Here is a 19,955-nt window from a genome sequence, read left to right on the forward strand (position 1 = left end):
TGGCTGTGTGCTTCAGGTTGTTTTCATTTTCATAGGTGAATCATAAATGCCTGAATGATGGAGTGCTGTAGATATATCTATAGTTGTCCTCCAACTGCAGAACCTGCAGATAGTTGTCCTCCAACTGCAGAACCTGGAACATCTGTCACAGTGGCATTTGAGTTATACAGCATGTCACCTCATTGTTCAAGGCCATTCTTGCTTGGTTATTTGGTTTGGCTGGATGCCTAGAAAGAGTCAAGTGGCTTCCATTTCACTATAATTGAGCTTTCTGTGCTTCGAAAAACCTTCAGTGCTCGAATATATTCCACAGAAAACAAGTGCCCTTGATTTCATGACCTGGTTTTTGCTCTAACATGAACTGTGCACTGTGGGACTTTAAATGGACAGGTGTGTGCTGTTCTAAATAATGTCCAATCCAGCAAGATGTGAACTGTAATCAGGTTCATGAGACTTCTCTTGGATAATGAAGCAGAACAAATATGTGATACACTCTGGTGAAAAGGGGCGGTTGTCGGACAACTTATTTCTCAGTTTCTTAAAGATTGTGAAAGTGAACATTGCAAGCTTTCAAATGATGTGTCATACATTGAAATCTGAAAATTGTTGAAGAAGACGTATCTGAATGTTGATAAACCAGGAAAGCTCTAGACCCAGGGGGTGTTCCATCAACGTCGATTAAGGAAAAGCGAGACTTATTTCGCCAAGTCTCACTTACTTTAGCGAGAGTTCCGTTCCATTAAGGTGGCTTATTCTAGTTCTAGCTACATAACCAAGGTAACTTATACTTCGGAACTAGCCTGATCCATGTCAGGCTAAAAGTCAATCTAAACTAAAATTTGTTGCAAATAATTTCAAACAGGCAGAAACAGAATCTCAAAACACAGTTCCGTCGAGTAAATTCCTGCGCGCAAAGCACTTCAGTCCGTGTTCGGAAACGTAAATTCAGACTTTTTGAAGTGCAGACATGAATGATTTACGTGTTTACTTCATCTCCAAAAATCTCCTTTAAATAAACAAGCTAAGAAATAATGTCACTTTAACTGTTTTCAAAAGCCATTGGTTAATTGGGAGTCAGGTGGCTGAGCGGTTAGGGAATCGGGCTAGTAATCAGAAGGTTGCTGGTTCGATCCCCGGCTCTGCCAAATGACGTTGTGTCCTTGGGCAAGGCACTTCACCCTACTTGCCTCAGGGGGAATGTCCCTGTACTTACTGGAAGTCGCTCTGGATAAGAGCGTCTGCTAAATGACTAAATGTAAATGTAATTGACACAAAATAAGGCCTTAGAGCAATAGCAGAGCGTCTAGTCAAGTTATAATCAATTATGGCGTATCCGTTCTTTGACAACCCTGTGGTGGATGAAGGTGCTCAAAGATTATACAAAGAGCGTTTATCCCACCAGCCCCAAGAGACAAAAGTAATGCTTTCTTGACAAGTATCTGTGGAAGAGGTATAGGTTCAGCAGGCCCAGCATTGTTTAACTAGATAGATGTTATTGTCATTCTTAAAAAATATATACATAGAAAAACACTTTAGCAACTCTTAAGGATAGCAATGAACACATAAGAGCAGCCTACCATCCTTTGTAGAAAGTAGTAGAAAGGAGAGTAGTAGACTATAATAGTAGAAATGAGGGTAGCCTAGTAGACTACAGTCTATGTAGGTAGGTCTAGACTATGTAGTCTGCTGGAATCACTCACAAGGAAGCAAACTCACTGTAGCCAAGCCTTGACCACTGTTCAGTCTGTCTGCATCTCTGTGTGTCTTTGCATGTGGGACATTCTTGAACATGGTCGGTGACTTAAAAAGGTTTAGCAAAGGTGATGCCAGGAAGAATGAAGGGTATACCTTGCTCCAAAGCAGTACCTGAATATTATCATCAGTTTTCCAGGTCATCTTGAAACACAAAGAATCAAGGAGACTTTGTATTCAATTGTATAAAGCATGTTCATTGTTAAAAGTAGCCTATATGTTGACAAGCCTCTATATTACTTTGTCCTCTCCTTCTGGCTTCTCCAATATTATAGGTGCAATATACTGTCCCCATGGGTGTATCCAGGCCCACTGGAAGACTCAGGGGGTGACTGCCTGGTGCCCCAGGGTTGAAAAAGTGTTTCTAAAATGCTCTCTAGAGTGGCAAAAATGAGACCAAGTGCTGTCTGCCATTCACATTGTGAAACATGCTGGAGTGCCCCTTAACGCAATAAATAATAATGTGCCCTCTATAAATTTCAAAACATGTCTTCATGAGTTCCTTTATAGTAGAGAAAATATAATGCAGTACCCTATAAGGTGCCCTTACAATGGTCTAAATTTGACTGTTCCCGTGCCCTTACTTCCAGTGGAAAAGGGTGCTGTTATGAAGTGCCCTTTATGCTGCCCCTACATGACAGTGTCCCAAATGGTTCCCTTTCCAAAGAAGACGATTAGATGCTGTGTCCAACAGTCTCCCCTACAATGTGCCCACTAGGGCAAGGTTTCCCAAAGTGAGGCTGTGGGGCACTTGGGGTGTCGTCCCATTCCCATTGTTACACTGGTGAGAGCCCATGTCGTGCAGTAGCAGCCCTTAACAGCCCTTACGCATTTTAACGGTCGTAATGGTCTGACAAAAATCTCCCTTGCCGTGTTAATTGCTAGCCTGGTCCTAACCAAACTCTCGTACATTTCATTTGTACTTCCTCCTTGTGACGTCACAAGGAGGAAGGTTACCTCCCCTCTCTCTGCTTTGCCCGCCCATAAGAAACTGAGCTACAACCGTGCAAGTATTTTTATCCTCGAGAGACATCATGGCTTGCAAACGAACGAACCATTACATTTGCTCAGTTTGGATGTACAAAGGAAAACAAAAATCTTTTTACAGTTCCTTCCTTCGAGCCTCTGAAACCCCAGTGTCTTAATTTTATTTTCTCTGGAAATGCACCTACACAACTTCTGTTGTAGGCGCATTTGTTTTTGTGTACCTCTGCAAACCAGGGTTATCAGATGAGAATGGGCAATTTCGAGGCATCTTACAGCAACGGGGACAGCCATTGCGATACATCCATTGTAAACATTAGCGCATGGTGCCGCCCCTCCACTCCTCATTCTGAGGAAAAGCTCCTTGTGGGATTGCTAGTAGTGGCTGTAATTCTGCACCAAGGCTGAATTTCGGGAGAGACACTTCTGAGACAGTATTATGGGACCACTAAGGCCTATATAAAAGCATCCAAAAACAGCATGTCATGTCACCTTTAAAACTATTGGATCTCCCCAGAGCCACTCTGATCTGCCATAACCAATCGCTAGCGTTCGCCTTAGCCAACTCCTTCACCACTACTGGAACGGAGCTAGCTGCCGTAGCTGGAAAATCAAACTTTTCCCGAACCTATCCTAGATATGTGTTTTAACACCCAGTATTATTGTACTGACTACATTGCACTGTACCTTATGGCAGCGTATTGCTGCCACACCAGAAAAATAAAAACGGATCAGTATCACGTTATAACGTGATATGTTTATCACGTTATAACAAGTTATTTTCACGTTATAACGCGATACAAACTTATCACGTTATAACGTGATACAAACTTATACATTTGGGGGAGCGTGTCTTTTTTTTCGGAGGAGGTGAGCAACTCATCCTACTTGGGGGAAGTTGACTCGTACTTGGGGGGAGAGTTTCATTTTCATTTGGGGGATGTAGGCTACTGGTGGTCGTGTTTTGCACTTCAGGGCCACCGTACTCCCGTGCCCCTCCAGCTGATCATTGAGAAATGATGCTACCTCCAGAGGGTCGGACTCCATGCATTTCAAAATCCTTCTTAATGTAAGCATACTTATCACAGTATCATTCACCGTGCTCAATAAAAGCAGAATCTCGCCATGTCTCAGCCTAAGTACGAAGTACCAAGTCTTGTAAATGAGCCATGTTCCTCAATTTATATCCTTCTCTGCACACCGGATACGTGATAAGTTTGTATCACGTTATAACGTAATAAGTTTGTATCACATTATAACGTGATACTGATCCGTTTTTCTTTTTCTGGAGTGGCAGCAATACGCTACCGTAGTACCTGGCCCGATTATGGTTCAAGTTATGTGTTAACTTGTTGGTGCAAATCGGATCTTCCGAAAACAGCCTGAAAGATTTATTCACGGTTTACTAGGTCAAACAAAGAAAAATGTATCATGTGCACAATGCAATGCCTGAGATTAGCCTATTCATTCTATTTAGTCCATGGATGTAGGATAAAACGAATGTATGACAAAAATGTATGCCGAACACACAGAGGGCATGCTTGAAAGTTGACTTTTAACTACTTGTGAAACATTATATTTAAGGGTACTTGACTCAAGACTAAATCTACCGATTCACTACTTGATTAGGAGGGGGGTGGGATCATACTTTGTACAGACAAACAGCCGGCTGCACCGTGATGCAACTCAAATCACGCACAAATCACGTGCCCACAACTTAACTGGAAGCTTAGGTAAACAAGAACCAATTATGATTATTTAATGATCCTAAACATGTTTATTATATTGAGTGGCTTCTTCAACACCTTAACTTTTGTAATATGCAAGAAAATGAAAACTGTAAAAAATTGTCTTCTAGCGGACAATACGGAATACCGACAAGAGCCCCTTTTCATTGGACCGTATGAACTTTGGAGTTTCATATCAAAAGATTTGAATACTTATACCTAAGTAAGATATTACACTTCTTAATATTTTTACTTTGAGGGTTGCATTGAAGATGCAACCCTCAATGAGTAGCATGATGGTTTATTTTCTTCAATGGCGTGAACTTTGGCAAAACATCTGCCAGGGAGCATCTTGGAACAGAAGTTGTATAGGCCTGTTTTTTTGGAGACAGACCATGAACAGGGAATACTGATGCCATTGTCTGTAATTATTTACAGAAAGTTTACTGAACCAGTGTGTTGATGGAGTGACTTGTGTATATGCTAGTTTGAGCCCCAGCATGCTTATCATGCTGTATATAAATATTATTGTTGAAAATTGTGCCTGCAATGTAATTTAACAGTAAATGAATAAACCTTTGGAAAACACATTGTTATTAGTTTGTTTAATGTTGGAAATCATAATGCTGTCAAGAAAGAGAAGCAAATGTGATTAATGCCAAAACAGCCTACTAATTTGCAGATTGGAATCTACATTCTGGCTCATGAAGTAATTGCATAGTGTGCAGGGAAACTAGAATGTTGCACGTGGAATGGTCTTTTTTAATATATGAGTACAGCAAATTAAAGTTTTTCCCTAATCGCTCACCCATCTGACCCCTCTTCTGTGTCCCACCCTATTTCAAACAGAGCGACAATAAACATGTAGGCTTGTTCTGTGTTGTGGAGCTCCGCCCCATAGGGGCTCTGCTCCTATTGGTTTACCCCTACTACACTCACGTAGCTAGCCATTGAGAGCCAAAATATCCACCTTCAGGTGCCCCCTATATGTGACACCAAGGCCGTAGCCATGGAGTCAACATTGGGGGGGACTAATTTATTTTGTAATGATAATTTCGGACAGCGTGCGTGGTTGCCTTGTGTGACATGATCTGATGAAAAAGGGCCAATGTCAGCCAAGGTCATTTCTCAGTTTTTTACAGATTATGAAAGTGCAGTAAGATTTGTAAGATTTCAAATGATGTGTCATACATTGAAATCTGAAAAAAGTTTAAGATATGCATCTGTAGATCTAAATGTTGGTATACCTTGAATGTTCTAGCAGAGAAATTCATCTTGAATGATTCTAGACCTTTTCACGCCTTCACAGGGTAAAAGTTAATTACGTATTTATTTATTTACATGGCCATTTATTTCTGTATTTATTTATTTTTGTATTCATTTATTTCTTTCCTCATTTATTTCTGTATTTATTTTTTTCTGTGTTCATTTATTTCTCATTTCCTTGTCCTGAAGCTTTAAAAAAAAAAACATCATTCAAGTATATATACATGAACATAAGTCAGATACAATATAAAGACAATATTGAAGTAAAGTACAGGGGTAACAGAAAAGAAGCTTTTATATAGGTTCAAAAATTGTAATTTTTGGGGGTCTTTTACATATTTAAGCGACCGCAATAGTAACGTTAGGTCATATACAAAATGAGTAATATTTGGATTATGATTAGAGTATTTCTGTTTATGTATGTAAAATTTTGCAGATAGTATTAAGTAATTAACTACAAATTCTAAGTTAGTATCAGTGGGGTTTTGGTAATAACAGAAAACATCTTTCATAGAAAATGTGTGACAATTATTATTGAATATATGTGAAGATAAATCATTCCAAAACTTGTTTGTGATTGTACAGTCATAAAATAAATGAATTAAGGTTTCCTCTCCAGACACACAAAAGGTACAAGAACTGCTGGTGTCTGAAAACTTAGTTAGTTACATTAACAGGGTAAATATTATGTAATATCTTGAAGTGAGTTTCCTTTACCTTATAAGAAATACAATACCTATAGGGCAATAGCCAAGCTCTCCTCCAGGAAATGTTGTCAATATGTGTTCTCCAAAAAAATAAACTTTTAGGGACTATTTTATTTGTATAAGATATTTCGTACATGTTTATTGTTGCATCATCTGTCTGTAATGTCGTATCCATCTAGTATTAATAAGGGTAAGCGAAGTTCGACGGTCTCATGACTCAAATGGTTCTTAATAAGTTGTGATAAACCAGAGGGAATGGCACAAATTACAGATTTAAATTCTTTGGGTAGAATGGGAAAATCGTTCACAGTTATAAATTGACCATAGGATAACAAAGTACCAGATCCATCAAACAGTTGGACAACATATGAAATACCCTTCTGATGCCATTTAGGCAAAAATAAAGATTTACCTTTTGCAGTGACTTCGCTATTGTTCCAGAGCAATGCTTTATGAGGAGAGAAATTGTGAACAAATTATAATTTCCATGCGAGAAGAGCTTGTTGATGGAATTTAGACAGCTTGATAGGGAGTTTATCTGGTAAATAATTGCATTTCAGCAGAAAATCAAGACCAGCAACTTTTTGGAAGATATGATTAGGGATGAAATACCACAATGATAAAGGATTCAAAAGACAATCTTTTAAGCCAATTAACTCTAAAAGTATATATTGTGTCACTGAAATCTAAGACATCTAATCCGCCTTCCTCTTTAGAGTTACAAAGTAGCCGTTTTTTCAGTTAGTGAGGTCTATTTTTCCAAATGAAATTTAAAAAAATCTTGTTTATCTCTTTTATAGTTATATCACTGACGTACAATGAAAGAGATGGGTATACAAAGCGAGAGAGCCCTTCTGCTTTCGAAAGGAGGACCCTACCTATAATTGAAAGGTCTCTCTGAAGCCATAGGTTAAATATAGTTTTGGCTTTATCAACCTTATTCAAGAAATGGTGTTGTTGTCTAATTAAGGGATTTTTAGAAATGTTTATGCCAAGATATTTTACAGAGTCTTTAATGGGAATATTCGCAATGGTTCTTTCCTTACAATTATATAAAGTAATTATTTCATATTTAGACAAATTTAAATGTAATCCTGAGGCATTTGAAAAGGAATGAATTAAATCAAGAGCTTTTGGTATCTGATTTGAATTTTCCAAAAATAGTGTTGTATCATCCGCAAGTTGGGAGATTTTAATTTCCTTATTGAAGATAGATACCACGAACAACTTCTGCCTTGGCAATGTTTATAACTCTGTAACCAAAATAAATAAATAAGGAGAAATCGGACATCCCTGACGAACACCTCTGTTAATTTTAAACCTTCTTGTTGTATTCAGATTAACGATTACGGAGCTATTGATGTCATTATATAACATACTGACAAGATTAATAAAATTGTCTCCAAAACCAAATAAATTCAAGGTTTGAAAGAGAAATCTGTGTTCAATTGTATCAAATGCTTTTGGGAAGTCAAGAAATAAAATAAGAGCCTCAGATTGAACTAAGTCTGGATAATCAAGTAAATCTAAAATTAGTCTTATATTACTGCTTATATGTCTTTTCTTCCGAAATCCATTTTGAGTTTCTGAAATAATATCATTTAAACCTTCTCTTAATCTATTCGCAAAGACCAGGGCTAGGATTTTGTAGTCAATTGTTAGAAGCGAGATAGGTCTCCAGTTATCTATGTACATAGGTATATATTTTCCAGGTTTTGGAAGCAATGTTAACACCTTGCTTCATTGTTGGGATCATTTCATTGTGCCAGATACAGTCTTTGTACATATTGTATAAATGGTATATTAAGTATGTCCCAAAAGTGTACATAAAATTCGACAGATAAGCCATCAATACCCAGAGATTTACCTTTTTTCATAGAAACCAACGCATTCTTTATTCCGTCTAAGGATAACTCTGTATCGCAAGCATCTCTAAAATGACTTTCAATTAAAGTAATTTTATTTTGAGTCTCATTTACGTATTTAGTAGATTCTTCATCATTAAAGTTTGAAGTATAAATGTTTTCAAAAAAAGAGCTAATATAATTTGAAATTAGAGATGGGTATCTACTCACAACACCATTTATGTTAAGTGTTGATAATAATTTATTTGTATAATTTCGTTTTTCAAGTGCAAAAAAATATTTTGAGTTGCGTTCTCCTTTTTCAAGCCAATTAGCTCTCGAGCGGATGAAGGCGCCTTCAGCTAATTGTAGATAAAAGTCATCCAATTTTGTTTGTATCTCTTTTAATTCTAATTCTTTCTCTAGTCAAATTAGCCAAACTCATTATATACTCAAGTTAGGTCCGATTCCTTTTCAGATGTAACTTTTTTCAGTTCTTTACTTCTTTTTATTGCATTTAATCTAACCTTATACATAAAGAATTCCCTTTAATCCATATCACAATTTGTAACAACAATGGCCGGGTTTCCCAGATTCGTTAAGAAGCTCTTAACGCTAAGAGCTTCTTAGGAGCGTTCTAAGCAGGCCCGTAACGGAAACACATGAGGCCCCCCCCGCAGAATAAGCCTGAGAGCCCCCCACACTCTTTACATCTAAACTGCGCGCACATTCATTTTCTATGCTAAGGATGGCCAGACCTGACAGCCTCTCTTGTGACATGGAGCTTCTGAGATATGTTTTGATCAGTTTCAGCTTGGAAAATGACCTTTCAGCGCTTGCGACAGTCACGGGTATTGTCAGAAATAATTTGATGGCCGTGGCTACATCAGGCACACTTCATAGTATGGAGTTGTGTTTTATTATTACACGATCATAATATGTATATAACTGAAATACAATGACTTATTGTAACTTTGATTATGTTTTTTGTATGTTTAAATAGTCAAACGCAATCGCTGCAACTGCACGATACTACTGTCGCATAGGGTTACGTTATCATTTTTGCTAATAATGTCAGTTATGTAATATATTTTATAATTAAGCACTTTTTCTACTTTCTTTTTTTTGTAGTTTCACTCCATTTCAATGTTGTCAGCTTGATAGGAAGTCAATAAAGGAGCAAGGCTAATTTTCCTGGCTCTTGGAAAGGAGGCTCTGTTAACGCTACCTGTCTCTTCTGGCAGATGAGTGCATCCTTCACCGGCTGGTCGTAAAAAGTAATTTGTAATTTTGGGAAGTTTGGCATTTAATTCAGAAATGTTCTGTTTTGAATGCCGCTTTTGGGCACCGCTTTTAAATGTGCGTTTCATTTTTCCTACGCTACGCTACAGTTAGCTACCTATTTGCAGCGGGCTCGCCGGTCTGTGTGACCATCTGACCTACTTCGTCATGTCACTTACCTAGCTAACAAAGAAAGCACAATTAAATATACTTTCCTTTATTTTTATATCAACTCTGGAAACACAGACAAGACAATAAGACATCCCATGTAATTCAAATTGGACAAAAACAATTAAAAAGCGAGGCCCCCCATCCCTGCGAGGCCCCCCCGCAGTGCGGGGGTAATCTTTACGGGCCTGGTTCTAAGAGCGTTCTAGAAGCTCTAGCGTTAAGAGCTTCTTAACGAATCTGGGAAACCCGGCCAATATCTTTTGCTATTTCTTTCACAGCTAAGTCCTCATCTTTCAGGAGAGAATTGTTGAATTTCCAATACCCCCGTAATGTAGATGGCTCTCTGTCACTCCCAATTTTCAAAGAGATTTGTTTATGATCCGTTAAAGGAGCATTTATATGAGAAATATCTTTAACAAGATGTAAAGCAGACGTTGAAATCAAACATAGATCAATCCTAGACTTCAAAGTAAGTGAGTTATTAGACCAAGTATAATCTTGAGCATGTGGATTAAAGAATCGCCACCTATCAGTGAGAGAAAGCTCTGAGCATAATGATGAGTCTCTGTTTTGAGGATTTTTCCCAATTTTTGGTGGAAATCTATCCACAGAGTCGTCTGGGCATTCATTACCACCACAACAAAATATATAAGCATCTCGATATTTAGTTTGGAAATCCTTCAATTTGGAAATTATTTGAGTGGATAAGAGTCGATTTGCAGATTTAGAGTTATGACCATACAAGTTACAAACAATAAAAGTAGTATAGCGGCCATATGCCATGGTTGAATTGGTCTGTGCTTTGGTGCTTTTATTTTGGTATCTGGTGGGTGTGTATGCAAGTCACGTGGGTATTGGCATAGGAATTAGTGAATGAATATATGCACATGGGCACCTGTGGTAGTATGGCACGGGGGTGAGTAGGGAGAGCACATTATTTGTTGACCGCTCAATATGCTGACTATTGGAATTTTAGATTAACTAAAACGCTTACTGGAAGAATTGCATGTATATCGCCACTTTGCACAGAAGCACTTGCAATTTTTTATCTGCTGTCCTGTTCAAGAAATATATGTATCTGCCTATAAATAAACAGAAGAACGTAACTTCCAGAGCGGACATTGAAATTGTTGGCAGCGCGTCACTCAAGTGAATCTCCCTTACTTAGCCTCTCAGCGACATTCTTGTGGTCGCTACATTTGTCAACAAAAAAGTGGATCCGCGTTGGCCTAGTAAATGCCAGACATGATGTGGATGTGACTGAACAAAGACACTTGGAATCACCTCGGACTGATCGTGAAAGCCCGAAGACTTCGCCAAGCGAACTCCAGACCGCTATCAGCAAAAGACCTTGCAATGCAGGGAGATCCGCAAGACACTGTACAACCAGCTGACAGCATATCAAATGCTCCAAGTAGAACCTCTACATACTCTTCTGTATCAAGCACCTCTTCTGCCCGCATTAAGGCTGAAGCTGACCTGGCAGCATTAATGGCGCGACAAAACCTTATGCGGGACAAACATGCACTGGAGGAGGAAGATGAGCGAATACGGAAACGTAAAGAGAAGCTTAAGCTGGATGAGGACATTGCAGCACATATGGCTAAAGTGAGTGTGTTGAGGTCTGCAAGCTTGACTGGTGCTAGAAGCACTGCAACGAACAATCAAATGGCATGAATTCATACTTCAGCAAAGCTCAAGAAAATTCAAAGAAATTCAATGCTAATGCCGCCCCATTTATTCCTCAGTCAATTGAACCACCTAAAAGGATTGTGCTAGATACCGGTGGCGATCCTGTCACAAGACCTAAAGTGAGAATGGCCATTCACACTCAGATCCAGCACTTTACCTCAGAGGACCGTGCACGCAAGCCCAATCTTCATTCAAATCACTCTCAACATGGGAAAACCATTAAAGGACCCTCCATTCATAATGAACCAAGTAACGTTTTTGACGTCATGAAGAAGTAGAATGAAATAACAACTATTTTGATGCAACAACAGCAGCTGTCATCTTTGCCTAAAAGAGATATACAGGTTTTCGAGGGTGATCCATTAAGTCTAATAACTACGGTGATTGTCTGTACTTCCTCGAACAATACACTAGAGGGCACCCAAGAGCACTTGTGAGAAGTTGCCTGCACGCTCAAGCGAAGGCCTTGCTACGGAAACATTTCGGCAATGAGCAAAGGATTGCGGCCGCATACATGGAGAAAGCTCTGTCTTGGACTCCAATTAAGCCAGATGATGTCAAAATACTACAAGATTACAGTCTCTTCCTCAGAGGTTCCTGTAATATTATGAATGACGTGCAGTATATGTATGAACTGGACATGCCTGCGAATATGATTGCAATCATAAAGAAGCTGCCATACAGGCTAAGGGATTGCTGGAGAACTGTTGCATGTGAGATACAGGAGAGACGTCAGGGAAGAGCTACATTCAGTGACATCGTACACACTTCATTGAAAAACAAGTACGAATTCTAACAGACCCTGTTTTTGGGAATATTCAAGATACTCCACCAAGTAAAAATCTAACTAGAACTGCCTCAAGGCCCATACAGAGACCCAACAGAAGTAGTTTTGCTACAACCATGAATACTAGGGACATTAACACAGAAACAATGGAATATATACCAGAACGTATCTTACCACCAAAATTTTGTTTGTATTGTGAAGCTGAACATACACTTGAGTCATGCCACCAGCTGAAGAGAAAGACTCACAGGGAAAAGATTAAGTTCCTAATGGAAAATGGTGTTTGCTTTGCCTGTTTATGTAAAGGACACATCAGCAGGGACTGTAGAAAGCGCCTGTCTTGTCAAGTGTGTGATTTAAGACACCCCACATTACTTCATATTCCATCAAGGGGAAGGCAGACAGAACCTGAAACCGAACAAGAGCTAGGTACTGCAGTGGATAAAGCTTTTGTGTCTAGTGGTCTCACTGGGGCTGGTGATCATGAATGTAAGCTTCCCATAGTGCCAGTGCACATTAAGTCTAGTAAAAGCAATAAGACTGTGATTACTTATGCTTTCCTTGATCAAGGCAGCACTGCTGTGTTTTGCACAGAGAATTTGATGCATAAGCTCAATCTCTCAGGAAAGAAGACCCGTATCCTTTCACGTACTATGGGTCAAGACAAGGTGGTGAACAGCTACATGGTCACCGGTCTAGAAGTGGCAGGTCTGGATGGTGAACAGTTCTGTCAGTTGCCCAGTACGTACACACAACAAAGCATGCCCTTCAATCGAGACAACATTCCACATCAAAGAGATCTTCAGAGATGGCCCCACTTGAGACACATATACATCTGCCAGAAATTGACTCAAGAGTCGAACTGCTGATAGGAACAAATGTGCCAAAGGTCCTGGAGCCATTGGAAGTAGTTCGCAGCGTGGATAATGGACCTTATGCAATCAAGACCCTTCTGGGATGGACTGTCAATGGACCACTTGGGGGAGACGATGGTGAAGAACTTGGCACCGTAACAGTTAATAGGATCTCTGTGTTGAATCTTGACGACCTTTGGCAGCTGCAATTTAAAATGGATTTCCCAGAATGCGGCCAGGATGAACAACCTAGTCTGTCAAGGGAAGATCAAAACTTTATGAAGTTGGTCACAGACTCTGCCCAGCTTTTGGATGGCCACTACCAGATCGCTTTGCCTTGGAGAAACAGTCAACTGAGTATGCCAAACAACAGAAAGGTTGCAGAACAACGCACTGTAAATCTGCGGCGACGATTCCTTAAAGACACATCTTTCAAACAGCAATATACAGCATTTATGCACGACATTATCTCTAAGGGATATGCAGAACAAGTCCCCTCGGAAGAACTGGCCTGCGGTGATAGAAGATTGTGGTATACGTATATACCACACCACGGTGTATACCACCCGCGGAAGAGAACACTCCGTGTTGTATTCGACTGTGGGGCAACTTTCCAGTCAAGGTCTTTGAACGCTGAGCTTCTGCAGGGACCCGATCTCACTAGCTCACTAGTCGGAGTCATGACCAGGTTCAGGAAGGAACCAGTGGTGATCCTGGCAGATATAGAGTCCATGTTTCATCAGGTCAGGGTGCCTCCTGAAGACATGGATCTGTTGAGGTTCCTCTGGTGACCAAATGGGGACATGGCACAAGAATTGGTGGACTTCAGAATGAAGGTACATCTTTTTGGTGCAACTTCGTCACCTAGTTGTGCTAATTTTGCCTTGAGAACATGTGCAGAGGATCATGCAGAGCAATTCAGCCAGGAAACAATCGAGAAAGTATCACATTGTTTTTATGTGGACGACTGTCTAGCAGGAACGGCAACTGATGAGAAAGCTGTGAAACTTTATCATGACCTCTTGTCCATATGCTCTAAAGGCGGCTTCAAATTGACCAAATGGATGAGCAATCGACGTGCTGTGATTGAGGCAATACCAGAAGAGCAAAGGGCAAAAGATATGAAGAACTTAAGTTTGAGCCATGACATACTTCCTGTGGAGAGAGTGTTGGGGGTACAATGGTGCATTCAATCTGATGCTTTCAAGTTTAAGATAGTGGTCCCAAAAAAACCTATAACCAGAAGAGGTATCCTCTCAGTTGTGAGTTCAATTTATGATCCTCTAGGAATCCTGAGTCCTGTTGTCCTTACTGCTAAGATTATTCTGCAACAGCTGTGTAGGAAAGAACTTGGTTGGGATGATCCTATTCCACCATTAGAGTCAAAGGAATGGACAGAGTGGCTGGAAGAACTCAGTCAGTTGGAACAATTACAAGCCACAAGATGCCTGAAACCACCAGACTTTGGAGAAGTCATCATGGCACACTTACATCATTTTTCAGATGCATGCGAGGATGGCTATGGTGTGGTGACTTACCTGCTTTTGCATAATGCACATTTAGAGGTACACAGTGCCTTTGTCATGGGTAAATCCAGGGTAGCACCATTGAAGTCTGTTTCTATACCACGCATGGAACTTATTGCTGAATGTGTCCATGCGGACACATTCTGGAAAAGGGAGTTGCATATGCAGCTTCAGCCATCAGTATTTCGGTGCGATAGTACAACTGTGCTAAAATACATCAAGAATGAAACGTCAAGATTTCGTATGTTTGTTGCCAACCGAGTCTCTGAAATTCTCAAAGTATCTCAGGTATCTCAGAGGAGGTATGTGAATACCACTAGCAATCCAGCAGATTCAGTCTCTAGAGGATTACGTGTAGATGTGTTCCTTAAGAATATTACCTGGCTGTCAGGAACCGAGTATCTTCTGCATCCTGAACAGGACTGGCCCGTGAACCCAGATCAAAGTAAACTCCTACCAGATGATCCAGAGGTCAAGGTCAGTGTTTTAGTGAATGCTGTGCATTGCTCAGAGCAGGAAGATGCTACCTCTCGTTTAATCAATCATTTCTCCTCCTGGACTTTGAGAAAGTCTGTGGCATGGATCCTTAGGCTTAAAGGTCTTCTCAGGTCACTTTGTAAGTGGAAGCAAGTCCAGTATATGTCAGATTTATTTTGGAAGCGGTGGGTCCAGGAGTATCTACCACAGTTGCAGGAACGGCAAAAGTGGTGTGACAAGAAGCGCAACTTCACGGTGGGGGACATAGTCCTCATTGTGGATGAGACAGCACCTCGTAATTCCTGGATAATGGGAAAGGTCATCCAAACGTTCCCAGACAGAAGAGGTCTTGTACGAAGGCTGCTTATCAAGACAAAGACAAACCAGCTGGACAGGCCAATAACTAAGGTCTGCCTTCTACAAGAGGCGGCAGCCTGAAGAACTCTTGCTTGTTTGTTTGTTTGTTTGTTTGACGACTGACCAACTAACTTACTTCCTGCTGTTTGGAATAGGCGCTGGCTTTGTATATCGGAAAATTAAGGAAACGGCTGCAGCCATCAAAAGCCCCGTTAGGCTGCCCAATATGATTGATGCGGTGGGCAGAGTTGTTGGAGCTCAGACTGTGAACTTACAACGCAGCATTGATTACAACAGGGATAAGTTTGCGGCTCTGCAAAGGAAGATGGAGGACATGGAGACCTTCCTGAAGGGTGGACGTGAAAATTGAGTTGCGGCTACTCGTCAAAACAACTACCCCAATCTTATCCACTTTCGGCCCCGTAACCAGCACAGGCCCTGGCCAAGGCCGTCGCTGGAAAACAACTCCCCTGGAGAGCGCTGAAGCGAGACTATCTTGTTCCCCCCCCCCCCCCCACCCCCCCCCCCCCCCCCACCCCCCCGCCACCGACATCTGTGGTTTGGTCTCTTCCCGGGTCATGACCAAGGATGTCTCCTGGCCAACACAATCTGCATAGGGAGAATCGGACTGATTGTGGCCTAGGTCGAGGGCGCCAACCCAGACCTACTCACACATTAACTTTCACCTACTACAGATATCACCACCCCCCCACCCCCATCCAACGCCTTCGCCTGCTTGTTTCCCCAGGGTGGCTGGCGGGTCTGTGTCCAGCGCCTACCATGGCTGCAGGTCCAGATGCTGCTTGTCTACCCTCCGCCCCACTCCCCGTTGCAAGTCACGTGTTTTTGTAAATGTTGTTGTGCTTATGTGCTGAGGTTTTTGTCTGTTCCCACACTGTACTCCTCTAGGAGCATTGTCTGGGTGTTGCCTTTTTCTCTCCTCATGTTATGCTGTAACTTTCTAGTTGGCGCCGAAAATGGCTGCCTAGGTAGGCTCTCCTGCCAAAGTAAATTCCTTGTCTGTGCAAACTTTCATGGCGAATAAAAACCCATTCTGATTCTGATAGAGAGTGATGGTAAAGATCACTCCGATGGGCTATGTGCTTGAACCTCTGGCCCAGACTAGACTTGCACCCTTTGAAGAAAGAAGAGCCAGCTGCCTCTTGGAACACACAAGAATACTTATGTGTATTGCATGACTTTGATGTTATAGTGCTATGTAATGTTAATTATTACAACTATGGTTGGTAATAATTAGGGGCTGGAATATAGCGGCCATATGCCATGGTTGAATTGGTCTGTGCTTTGGTGCTTTTATTTTGGTATCTGGTGGGTGTGTATGCAAGTCACGTGGGTATTGGCATAGGAATTAGTGAATGAATATATGCACCTGGGCACCTGTGGTAGTATGGCAAGGGGGTGAGTAGGGAGAGTACATTTTTTGTTGACTGCTCAATATGCTGACTATTGGAATTTTAGATTAACTAAAACGCTTACTGGAAGTAAGTAAGTAAGTAAGTAAGACTTTATTTATATAGCACATTTCATACAAGAATTGTAGCTCAAGGTGCTTTACATAAAATCAATAAAAACAATAATACAAGTGATAAATAATTCAAACAATAATAAAAATCCCAATAAGATCTCTGTTCAAGAGAGAAAACAACTTTAAAAAGTAGGAAAACCCTTTTGAGATAAAATTACTTAAATGCTTCGGTAAAAAGGTAGGTTTTAAGCTGTCTTTTAAAAATGTCTAGAGTGTTAGCTTCCCTAATATTTATGGCTAATTTGTTCCATAGTTTTGGGGCGTAATTGACAAAGGCCGAATCTCCAATCTTCTTATGACTGCTTCTGGTGACCTCTAATAGGCCTGCATTTGATGATCGCAGTGTTCTAGCTGGTGTGTAGTTTATAAAGGAGTTAGCAATGTAGCTAGGTCCTTGTCCGTGTAGAGCTTTGTATGTGAGGAAAAGGACCTTAAAGTCAATTCTGAAGGTAACAGGGAGCCAGTGTAAAGTAGCTAGGACAGGACTAATGTGTTCTCTCCTTTTAGTTTTGGTTAATAATCTAGCTGCAGAATTTTGAATGAGCTGTAGTCTTTCAGTGGTTTTCTTGGGAAGACCAGTGAAAAGTGCGTTACAGTAGTCCAGCCGGCTGGATATAAAAGCATGAATTAACTTCTCTGCATCATTTTGGTTTATGAATGGTCGTACCTTTGCTATATTGCTCAGGTGAAAGAAAGCTGTTTTGGTCACTTTATTAATGTGAGAGTTGAAATTCAAATCTGAGTCCAGGATTACGCCGAGACTCGTCACCTCTGGTTTAAGACAGGGGGTTAAGCCTCCAAGATTCTTAATAAGCATCTCTCTTTTGGATTTGGGGCCACATAGTAGGACTTCGGTTTTGTCTTCATTTAATTTAAGAAAGTTATCATTCATCCATTTGTTTATTGCCAACAGGCAGTTTGTAATGGAATTGATGGCCGTTGCATCGTTGGGTTCAGTGGATATATATAGTTGTGTGTCATCCGCATAGCTATGGAAATCTATGTTATGTTCTCTGATTATGTCGCCGAGTGGTAACATATAAAGAGAAAAAAGTAATGGACCTAAGCAGCTTCCTTGAGCAACCCCGTAGCAGTTCTCATGTTTCTTGGACCTATGGTCACCTAAACTAACATAAAACTTCCTTCCTGTGATATATGATTTCAGCCAGTTCAATACACTATCCGTGAACCCAATAAGCTTTTCCAGTCTATTGATTAGGATGTCGTGATCAATTGTATCAAATGCTGCACTGAGATCTAGCAGGATAAGGATAGAGACTTTATTTGCATCAGAGTTTAGTCTGAGGTTGCTAATTATTTTGGTGAGAGCAGTTTCAGTACTGTGATATTTCCTGAAACCTGACTGCGAGACTTCCAGGATGTTATTTTCTTCAAGAAAAGAATTTAATTGGACTAAAACTATCTTTTCCAGTACTTTACTAACAAATGGGAGGTTTGATATTGGTCTGTAATTTGCAAGTAGACTGTTATCCAATTTGGGTTTCTTTAATAGGGGCTTTACAACAGCTGTTTTGAAGGCATCTGGGAAGACGCCAGTTCTAAGGGATGTGTTTATAATCTCTAGCACCGGACCTGAGACACTATCAAACACTCGCTTAAAGAATGTTGTGGGTATAGGATCAATATCTGAGGTTGTGGAGTTAGATTCGCTGACAATTTTGGAAAGTTCACTAAGTGTGATACAGGTAAATGTGCTCATGGTTATGTTGCAGAATCTACTGATGTCAGTTTCGACCCCACTATTAATAATACTCGCTCTAATCAAAGTTATTTTGTTCTTGAAGAACAAAGCAAGCTCTTCACATTTAACTGCTGAGGATGGAGGTGGGCAGGGACAGTGTTTAGCAGCTGGTCAATGGTGGAGAAAAGAACTCTGGAATTTCTGGCATTTTCTGTAATAATGTTGGAGAAATATTCTCTCCTTGCTAGACGGATGGTTTTGTTAACAGATTGTGTTTAACAGTATTCTGCACTCCTCTCCATTGACTATTGTAATTACATACAAGGACTTAACTTAACTTTTCCTGTTCGACCAAACATGTCTGTGTTCCCATAGGACAATCTTTATTGGGCAACTGGAGGGGGAGAGGATTGTTCAGGAAAAAGCTCTGGTAATTCAATTTGAAGAATCAGAGGCCTGTGTGAAAATAATAACCAACAAAGTCAAAGAGGCCCTGGACACACAAGAAGATGTCTTCCTAACTGACAGTCAGGGGAATCTGCTTCTTGACACCTCTGGCACTAAAGGTTGGAACGTTTGAAAATGTATCTTACTCCAACTCTTAGTATGAAAACAAGCATGCCATCATGTGAATACAAATATTGGTATTGGGGGTTGATAGGAAATTGAACATTTTAGGTTTTAGAAACCCATGGGAGGCTATGGAATACAGCTGTAACTTGTCAAATATACAATGGTTGTGTTTCGTTAAAGTAAATTAACCAAACTATACTTTTTAATATATATAATAAAGTTATTGCATTATAATGTGTGGTATTCACTTAAATAACTTAGTTATTTATTTAATAACTTATCCCTCCTCAGGATCAATTTATTGGAAACAGAGTTCAAGGAAGGTTTTTGCTGTTAAAGAAGATATCCTTGCTGAAATAGGGAGGAGGAACAGAAGAAAAGTCGGGTAAGTGCACTAAAGTTGCATTTTACCAACTGTTGCAAAGGTTAAAAGTCTGGATTTACAATAAAATATGCAAGCATATTAATATTCATCAATAGACAGGATGGCTATACAGTACATTTAAATCAAGCCTATCTGAATTGTCAGTAATGATGATGATGGTGACTGGTAAACAACAAAAATTACAATTATTGAACCAAAAATGCCACTCACACTCCTCTGAGCCGAATAAAGCATTAAAGTCCAATTGCATGTGCTTATTATTACTAACACCACCCATATCTGGTCTCCTCACAATTCCGTAGGTCAACTTCAAGGCAGGATGGA

Source organism: Osmerus mordax, chromosome 27 (assembly GCF_038355195.1).
Source record: "Osmerus mordax isolate fOsmMor3 chromosome 27, fOsmMor3.pri, whole genome shotgun sequence".
Taxonomy (NCBI): domain Eukaryota; kingdom Metazoa; phylum Chordata; class Actinopteri; order Osmeriformes; family Osmeridae; genus Osmerus; species Osmerus mordax.